Source organism: Ornithorhynchus anatinus, chromosome 11 (assembly GCF_004115215.2).
Source record: "Ornithorhynchus anatinus isolate Pmale09 chromosome 11, mOrnAna1.pri.v4, whole genome shotgun sequence".
In the NCBI taxonomy this organism is placed as follows: domain Eukaryota; kingdom Metazoa; phylum Chordata; class Mammalia; order Monotremata; family Ornithorhynchidae; genus Ornithorhynchus; species Ornithorhynchus anatinus.
The window spans coordinates 20,387,005-20,396,045 of NC_041738.1; the positions used below are offsets into that span (position 1 = coordinate 20,387,005).

General features: G+C 44.2%; 1 non-coding gene across 1 annotated transcript; it reads left to right on the top strand.

The window, feature by feature from the left end:
* Window positions 1–4,123: 4,123 nt before the first annotated feature.
* On the top strand, window positions 4,124–4,253 carry LOC114815352. Its single transcript, XR_003763115.1, has one exon. It is a non-coding gene; the product is annotated as a small nucleolar RNA SNORA24 (small nucleolar RNA).
* Window positions 4,254–9,041: the final 4,788 nt, after the last annotated feature.

The window sequence follows — 9,041 nt, forward strand, 5'->3', positions numbered from 1 at the left end:
TTTCTACTGCCCACCCCGCATGCTCCGCTCCTCCGCCACCCACCTCTCACTGTCCCTCGGTCTTGCCTATCCCGCCGCTGACCCCTGGGCCACGTCCTCCCACGGTCCTGGAATGCCCTCCCTCCTCACCTCAGTCAATCTAATTCTCTTCCCCTCTTCAAATCCCTCCTTAAAACTCACCTCCTCCAAGAGGCCTTCCCAGACTGAGCTCCCCCCTTTTTCCCTCTGCTCCCTCTACCCCCCCTTCACCTCTCCGCAGCTAAACCCTCTCCTCCCCCCTTTCCCTCTCCTCCTTCCCCCTCCCTTCCGACCCCCTCAGCACTGTACTCATCCGCTCGACTGTATACATCTTTATCACCCTATTTATTTTGTTTATTTTGCTTAATGAGATGTACATCACCCTGAGTCTATTTAGTTGCCATTGTTTTTATGAGATGTTCTTCCCCTTGACTCTATTTATTGCCATTTTTCTTGTCTGTCTGTCTCCCCCGATTAGACTGTAAGCCCGTCAAAGGGCAGGGACTGTCTCTATCTGTTGCCGACTTGTACATTCCAAGCGCTTAGTACAGTGCTCTGCACATAGTAAGCGCTCAATAAATACTATTAAATGAATGAATGAATGATTTTAAATAACTCAATCACCTTGTTACTCATTTTATTTCCCTGATTTCTTACTACAACAATGCCTGCACACTTTTCTCCTTTAATGCCAACCTACTTGCTCTCTTCTCATCTATCTTGCTGCCAACCTTTTGGCCACATCCTGATTCTGGACTGGAATGACCTCCCTCTTCGTACCTACAGATGATCATCCTCTCCACTTTCAAAGTCTTATTAAAACAGCATCTCCACCAAGAGGCCTTTTCCTGATTAAACCCATTCCCTCTTCTCCCACTCCCTTCTGTGTCACTCTACCACTTGGATTTGCTCTCTTTATTCACCTCTCCTTCATCCCCACAGCCCTTCTGTAAATATCCATAATTTATTTATTTATATAATGCCTCTCCCTCACTAGTCTGTAATCTCCTTGTGGGCAGGAAATATGTCTACCAATTCTGTTATAATGTACCCTCTCAAGCACTTAGGCAGTGTTCTGCACACAATAAGTGCTCACTTAGATGGCTAATAGTTTCAGTGAATGAAAGGCAGTAATAGTAAGGCTATTTATGAAGCACTTACTGTTCGCTTAACACTGCACTAAGATCTGGGAAAGAGTCTAGATCTGAAAATTAGACATAGACCCTGCCCCTTGAGGAGCTCACAGTCAATGAATATAAGTGTATGTGTGTTTGTGTGTGTGCACAACAATGGCTATGCAGTCACTGGCTTTCCTGAGGTTCTAGGAGGCCTCACACTCAGGTGCTGTTCTCATTCTCGCTGGGATGGTGGAAAGCAGGATGGGATGGGGTCTCCTCGATGGTACATAGGAGAGCTGATGCTGCCCCTGGGAGGAGAGGAGGAAATTGTGTGTGATAAAGGGGTCTGAGAAAGTGTAGGGCCCGAGGCTGACAATGCCAGATGTTTTGCTTGGCTGCAGAGGTGGAGAGGCCAGAAAGACAAAGCAGTGGCTCTTGTACCTGGCCTGACATACACAGAGCATACCAGGAGCAAGAAGAATCTTCCTCATGTGCTATGAAAGGGCCAATGGCCTAGAAGATGAGCATTTCATTAAGTTGCAGAGGAAGCGAGAGGTGATTAATCGATCAATCAATCAATGATGTTTATTGAGGACATATGTGTAGAGCTCTGTGCGTGGGAGAGTACAGTAATAATGTTGGTATTTGTTAAGCGCTTACTATGTGCCAAGCACTGTTCTAAGCGCTAGGGTAGACACAGGGGAATCAGGATGTCTCACGTGGGGCTCACACTCTTAATCCCCATTTTACAGATGAGGTAACTGAGGCACAGAGAAGTTAAGTGACTTGCCCACAGTCACACAGCTGACAAGTGGCAGAGCTGGGATTCGAACTCATGACCTCTGACTCCAAAGCCCGGGCTCTTTCCACTGAGCCACGCTGCTCCTCAAATTGGTATTTGTTAAGCGCTTACTATGTGCAGAGCACTGTTCTAAGCGCTGGGGTAAACACAGGGGAATCAGGTTGTCCCACGTGGGGCTCACAGTCTTAATCCCCATTTTACAGATGAGGGAACTGAGGCACAGAGAAGTTAAGTGACTTGCCCACAGTCACACAGCTGACAAGTGGCGGAGCTGGGATTCGAACTCATGAGCCCTGACTCCAAAGCCCGTGCTCTTTCCACAGTACAACAGAGTTGGTAGAAAAGTTTCTTACCTACCAGGAGCTTACAGTCTAGAGTGGGAGACAAACATTAGAGTAGTTTGTGGATCTGTAGGTACTGTAGGGCTGAGGGTGGGGTGAATATCAAGTTCTTAAAATTTACTGAGCTAATTGAATAGGTGATGCAGAAGAAAGAGGGAGTAGGGGAAATGAGGGCTTAGTTGGGGAAGGCCTTATGGAGATGTGATTTTAATAAGACTTAAAAGGTGGGAAGAGTGGTGGTCTATCAGATACGAAAGGGGAAGGAGTTCCCAGCCAGAGGGAGGATGTGGCGAAGGGCTTAGCGGCGAGGCAGGATAAGATCGACTTATAATGAGTAGGTTGGCATTAGAGATGCCAACTATGAGGTCTCATTTGTAGTAGGAAATAAAAGAGGTAAGACTGAAGCAGTCTGGCCTAGTGGAAAGAGAATGGGCCTGAGAGTAAGAGGACTTAAGTTCTAATCCTGGCTCTACCATGTGCCTGCTCTATGGCCTTGGACAAGTCACTTCACTTTTCTGTGCCTCGGTTTCCTCATCAGCAATACCTATTCTCCCTCGTGCCTAGACTGTGAGCCCCACATGGTTCCTGATTATCTTGTATCTACCCAAGCACTTAGTGCAGTGCTTACCACATAGTAAGGGCTTAATAAATATTATTGTTATTACTATTATTAGGAGGTAAGCTGATTGAGTTATTTAAAACTGATGGTGAGGAGGTTTCTCTTTGCTATGGAGGAAGATGGGTAACCTCTGGAGATTCTTGAGGAGTGGGGACTGTTATTATAGAAAAGTGATCCAGGTGGCAAGTGAAATAATCAAGGTGGGGTATGATAAGTGCTTGGATAGGAATAGTAAAGTTTTGGATGGAGAAGAAAAGACAGATTTTACTGATGTTGTTGAGGTAGAACAGACAGGATTTAATGGCAGATTGAATATGTGGTTTGAGTGAGAAAGATGAGTCAAAGATAATGCCAAAGTCATAGACTTATGACACAGGAAGGCTAGTGATGCTGTCTACAGTGATAGAAAAGACAAGTTGGGGATGGGTTTTGGGTGGGAAGATGAGTTCTATGTTTGACATGTTAAGTTTGAGGCGTCAGCAGGACATCAAAATAGAAATGTCCTGAAGTCAGGAGGAAATGTGAGACTGGAGAGAAGGAGACAGGTCAGGGCTGGAGAGGTGGATTTGGGAATCATCCACATAGCGATGGTAGTTGAACCTGTGGGAGCAAATAAGTTCTCCAAGGGAGCTGTGTAGATGGAGATTAGAAGGAGACCCCAGAACTGAGCCTTCAGGTACTCCCATGTTGAGGAGGTGGATGCCAGAGGAGGAGCCAGGGAAAGAAATTGAGAATGAGCAGCTAGAGAGATAGAAAGAGAATTCAGGAGAGGACAGTATCATTGAAGCCAGTATTAAATCATGTTTGCAGGAGAAGGAGGTGGTTTCAGTGTCAAAACCAGCTGCAGATTAGGATGGAGTAGAAGTGGTTGATTTTTGTCAAGAAGGCCTCTGCTGACCTTGAGAGGAGAGTTTCCATACAGAGAAGGGGGTGGAAGTGAAATTGGAGGGAGTCAAGAAGAGAATGGGAAGAGAGGAAGTGGAAGCCAACTTGCTCAAGGAACTTGGAGATAGATGGTAGGAGAGGGATGGGGAAATAACTGGGAGGGATCTCTGGTGTCAAGGGATGGGATTTTTAGGATTGAGGATATATGAGCATGTCTGAAAGCAATGGGTAAGAAGCCATTGGAGAGTGAATGGTTGAAGATGGTGGTCAGGAGGGAAGAAGGGAAGTGAGGGACCCGGAGGTGACGGGACCGGCCGCGGGGACAAGGCCTCGCCGCCACCTCCATGACACCTTGGGACCTGCCTCTTGTGGCAGCCTCCCTTCCTAGGCATGGAAGAGCATCTGCTTGTTGATGGCAAAGCTGCCACCATTTCATTGGTAGCAGATTCTGACTTGTGCAAGCGACAAGGCTTCTCACTCTGGGCTTCGAGGCTCCCCTTGCCCCCTCCTACCTCTCCGCCCTCCTCTCTTTCCACTGCCCACCCTGCACGTTCCACTCCTCACCGTCCCCCATTCAAGCGTGGCTCAGTGGCAAGAGCCCGGTCTTGGGAGTCCGAGGTCATGGGTTTGAATCCCGGCTCGGCCACTTGTCAGCTGTGTGACTTTGGACAAGTCACTTAACTTCTCGGTTCCTCAGTTACCTCAACTGTATAATGGGATGAAGACTATGAGCCCCATGTGGGACAACCTGATTCCCCTGTGTCTACCCCAGCACTTAGAACAGTGCTCTGCACATAGTGCTTAAATACTGACATTATTATTATTATTATTATTAAGGGGAAGGTGTTTTGATAGCATGGGAAGGGATGGGTTGGAGATGCAGGTGCAGGGGAAAGATTTTGAGAGGAGAGAAGAGATCTCCTCTTGAGATACTGCTGGGTAAATTGGGGGTGAGTTCTATGTTCCTGAATAAGGCTGCTTAGGTACCCAGGGGCCAATCAAGCAGTATGGAAAGAGCATGGGCTTGGGAGTCAGACTTCATGGGTTCTAATCCCAGCTCTGCTACTTGTCAGCTGTGTGACTTTGGGCAAGTCACTTAACTTTTCTGTGCCTCAGTTATCTCATCTGTAAAATGGGGATTAAGATTAAGATTCCTTGTATCTACCCCAGTGCTCAGAACAGTGCTTGGCACATAGTAAGAACTTAACAAATGTCATCATCATCATAAGTTGCCTAATGATGTTAATCTTCTACTGGCTGGAAACTTTACTTTAGATTTTCTCATCATCAGTGGGACATGTGTTTACGATGATCATCCATTAGTAGTGAAAGTTTCCTCTGAGTTATTCACAGCCTCTTATGCAGCTTCCTGTGGACAGTAGCATGCCAACCTTGAGCCCAGTGGCAGGGGATGTTTCAGACCTTCCAACCCTCCTCTGGGGCATAGCCCCCAGCAGTAAGTCACCTCTATGGGGAGGAAGAAAAGTCTTCTTTAGGATCTAAATACTCACCGCCCATTCATTCACTCATTCATTCAGTCATATTTATTGAGCACTAACTGTGTGCAGAGCACTGTACTAACCATTTGGAAAGTACAATTCAGCAACAAATAGAGACAATCCATGCCCACAACGGGCTTACAGTATAGAAGAAGGGAGACAGATATCAAAACAAATAAACAGGCATCAATAGCATCAATATAAATAAATAGAATTATAGATATAAACACATCAATATAAATAGAATCTTAGATATATACACATCATTAATATAAATAAATAGAATTATAAATATGTACATATACACACAACTGCTGTGGGGAAGGGAGGAGGATAGAGCAAAGAGAGAGAGATGGGGAGATGGAAAGGGAGGGGGAGCAGAGGAAAAGGGGGACCTAGTCTAGGAAGACCTCCTGGAGGAGGTAAGCTTTCAGTAGGGCTTTGAAGGGGGAAAGTGTGATTGGTGGATTTGAGGAGGGAGGGCATTCCAGACCAGAGGTAGGACATGGGCCAGGAGTCAACAATGGGACGGGTAAGAACAAGTCTCAGTGAGCAGGTTAACTGCAGAGGAGTGGAGTATGGGGGCTGGGAAGGGAGGCTAGGTAGGAGGGGGCAAAGAGAGCTTTGAAGCTAATAGTGAGGAGCTTTTGCTTGATATGGAAGTTGATAGGCAACAACTGGAGACTTTTGAGGAAAGGGGTGACATGTCCAGAACATTTCTGTAGAAAGATAATCCAGCAGCCGAATTATCTGAGTTGATCTCTCACATTCCAATATTCATAGGATATTTCAATGCATTACCAGGCATGGTTGATGATGAGGACAACAATAATAATAGTACTTCTTGATAAGTTATTACTATGTGCCAAGCACTCTACTAAGCAATGGAGGAAATGAAAGACCACTAATCATTCATTCATTCAGTCAATCGTATTTATTGAGCACTTACTGTTTGCAGAGCACAGTACTAAGTGCTTGGAATAGTACAATATAACAATATAACACATTACCTGCTCAAAACGAGTTTGGAGTCTAGAGGTCAGATTCAGTCTCAGTCACACATGGGAATCACGGTCTAAGTAGGAAGGAGAACTACCTTCCCACCTTCACAACATTGCTAAAATCCGCCATTTCCACTCCAAACTGCTACCATCTTATGACAGTCATTCATCCTAACCCGCCTGGATTACTGTAACAGCCTCCTTGTTGACCTCCCAGCTTCCTAACTGCCTCAGGGTCAACTCTCCATTTTCTTATAAAGAGCAGATTAAAAAGCAACAATAGCAACAACAACAAAAAAAAAACACATGGACTTTAGCATATTTAACGGTTGTCAGGAATCTCTGTAATTCTACTTTCCCTCTGAGCTCTCTTTCCTGACTTAGATGTAAACAATTCTCCCAGTTCTCTTTCATCCTTTTTTGCTACATTAAGCAAAGTTTCCCTTGGGGAGTTTCCACTTATTCTAATTTGCTTATTTTAATTTGGGGCCCCTTTCCCTGATCCTCTCCTGAGGTGGTATCTTTCTTCGAAGTCTTTAGGAGAGGTTGAAGCGGGGAGAAAAAAGACATTGGACGCTTGTTAGGTTGTGTTGTACTCTACCAAGCGCTTAATACAGTGCACTGCAAATAGTAAGCGTCAAAAATATGATTGATTGATTAATAGATTGAAGTCTGTAGTAATAATTGGCATAAAGGAATTGTCCACTGGAATAAAATGGTGTCATTTGTATCTGTTTGTAAAGCCCTTTTGCCCCTGTAGATTTGACACTCTGTGCCACCAACCTAGTCCTAAGAAAAAGAAAATCAGTCTCAACTTTAGATCAGACTTCTGAGAACTCAGTCAATAAGCCCTGTTGGTCCCACTTTCACAACATAGCTAAAATCCACCCTTTCCTCTTCATCCAAACTACTACCATGTTAATACAATCCTATCATGCCTGGATTACTGCATCAGCTTCCTTGCTGACCTCCCAGACTCCCGTCTCTCTCCACTCCAGTCGATACTTCACTTTGCTGCCTGGATCATTTTTCTACAGAAACGGTCAGGACATGCCGTGCTGTTCCTAAAAAAAAAAAAAACTCCAGTGGTTGCTCATCCTCTTCCACATCAAACAAAAATTCCTTAGCATTGGCTTTAAAGCACTTAATCGCCTTGCCCTCTCCTACCTCACCTTGCTTCTCTCCTATTACAACCCAGCCTGCTCACTTCACTCCTCCAATGCTAACTTTCCTCCTGTGCCTACATCACATCAATTTTTCCACAGACATCTCACCCATGTCCTGCCTCTGGCCTGGAATGCCCTCCCTCTTCAATTTCAACAAACAATTACTTTCCCACCCTTCAACGAACCATATTTTATCCCTATGTTATAGATGAGAAAACTCAGGCCAATAGAGGTTAAGTGACTTGCCCATGTTCTGACTGCAGAGAAGTGGCAGAGCCAGGATTAGAACAAAGGTCCTCGGTCTCCCAGGCTCATGTTCTTTCTACTAGGTTACACTACTAGGAGCAAAGTCCCTGGGCAACATGAGTTTGGAAAGCTAAACAGAAGGGATCTAATCCGGCTCAATGAATTTGCCAAACTCCAGTTTGTAATCTCCAAAACAATATTCCACTTCCTGAATAAGGAAAATGCATCCAGATGCAGCCAAGATCTAAGCAGAGGACCTTCCTGACTGCATCATTACCCAACTGTGAGGACCAAGGATGTTCATAGTGCTGGTGCATCAGTCTATCATTCAATGCATTTCAAACTTTCACCCCAGATTAAAACGTAACACCTAGCGACAACCAGGACAATCAAATAGTTAAACATCAAAAAACCAAGGAGGACAGGAGACATGTTTTAAGTGCACAGTAAAGCAAAACTCCCAGAAGATAAGGTGTTTAACTGTGGACATCTGGGAGACTTGAGCAACAGACAGTTCAGCCTGGTGGATGGCAATTAGAACTGAGCTAACTCCTAGAGCAAAGACATCAAGAAGATTGGAGGTGGAATTGAAACAGGACCAGATATTGTGGTTAGCAACGAAACATTGGAGGAAAGGAGTGATGTTTAAATTAACATAATGAGGATGTGATTTTCAGTCACCCACTGATTTTGGCTGCAACATTCATACACTCACATCCACAGTCTGGTGTGGGTAGGGATTATCTCTCCTTATTGTTGAATTATACTTTCCAAGTACTTAGTACAGTGCTCTGCACACAGTAAGTGTTCAATAAATACATATGAATGAATACACACACACATACTCATAAAATATTCAGTTAACACAGAGTTAGTTTCTTGACAAAACATCACATAAAGGAAAACTTTCATGATGTACACACTATGACTAATGCCAGGCACGTGCACACATTGGTTTCTTCTGACATTATAACTTGTTCTATCAGGATAGACACAGAGTTTGGAAGAAGCATCCCTAATTCCACCATAGTATCCTAACCAAAATGTGTAGTGAAATTTTAGGAGCAATCATCTTAGAATGTTGAAAGATATGTATCTATAGATGTGTAGAAATATACATGTATAAAAAATATATGGAAATAATGGGTACCATATGTATGTGTATAGAGAGGAGTTAAATACTCGATTTGAAAGAAATGAGCACAATAATATTTCATGTAACAAGACTTTTATAAAATGAATATACATGAGCCTGTCATTGGGCAGGGATTGTCTCTATCTGTTGCCAAATTGTACATTCCAAGCGCTTAGTACAGTGCTCTGCACATAGTAAGAGCTCAGTAAAT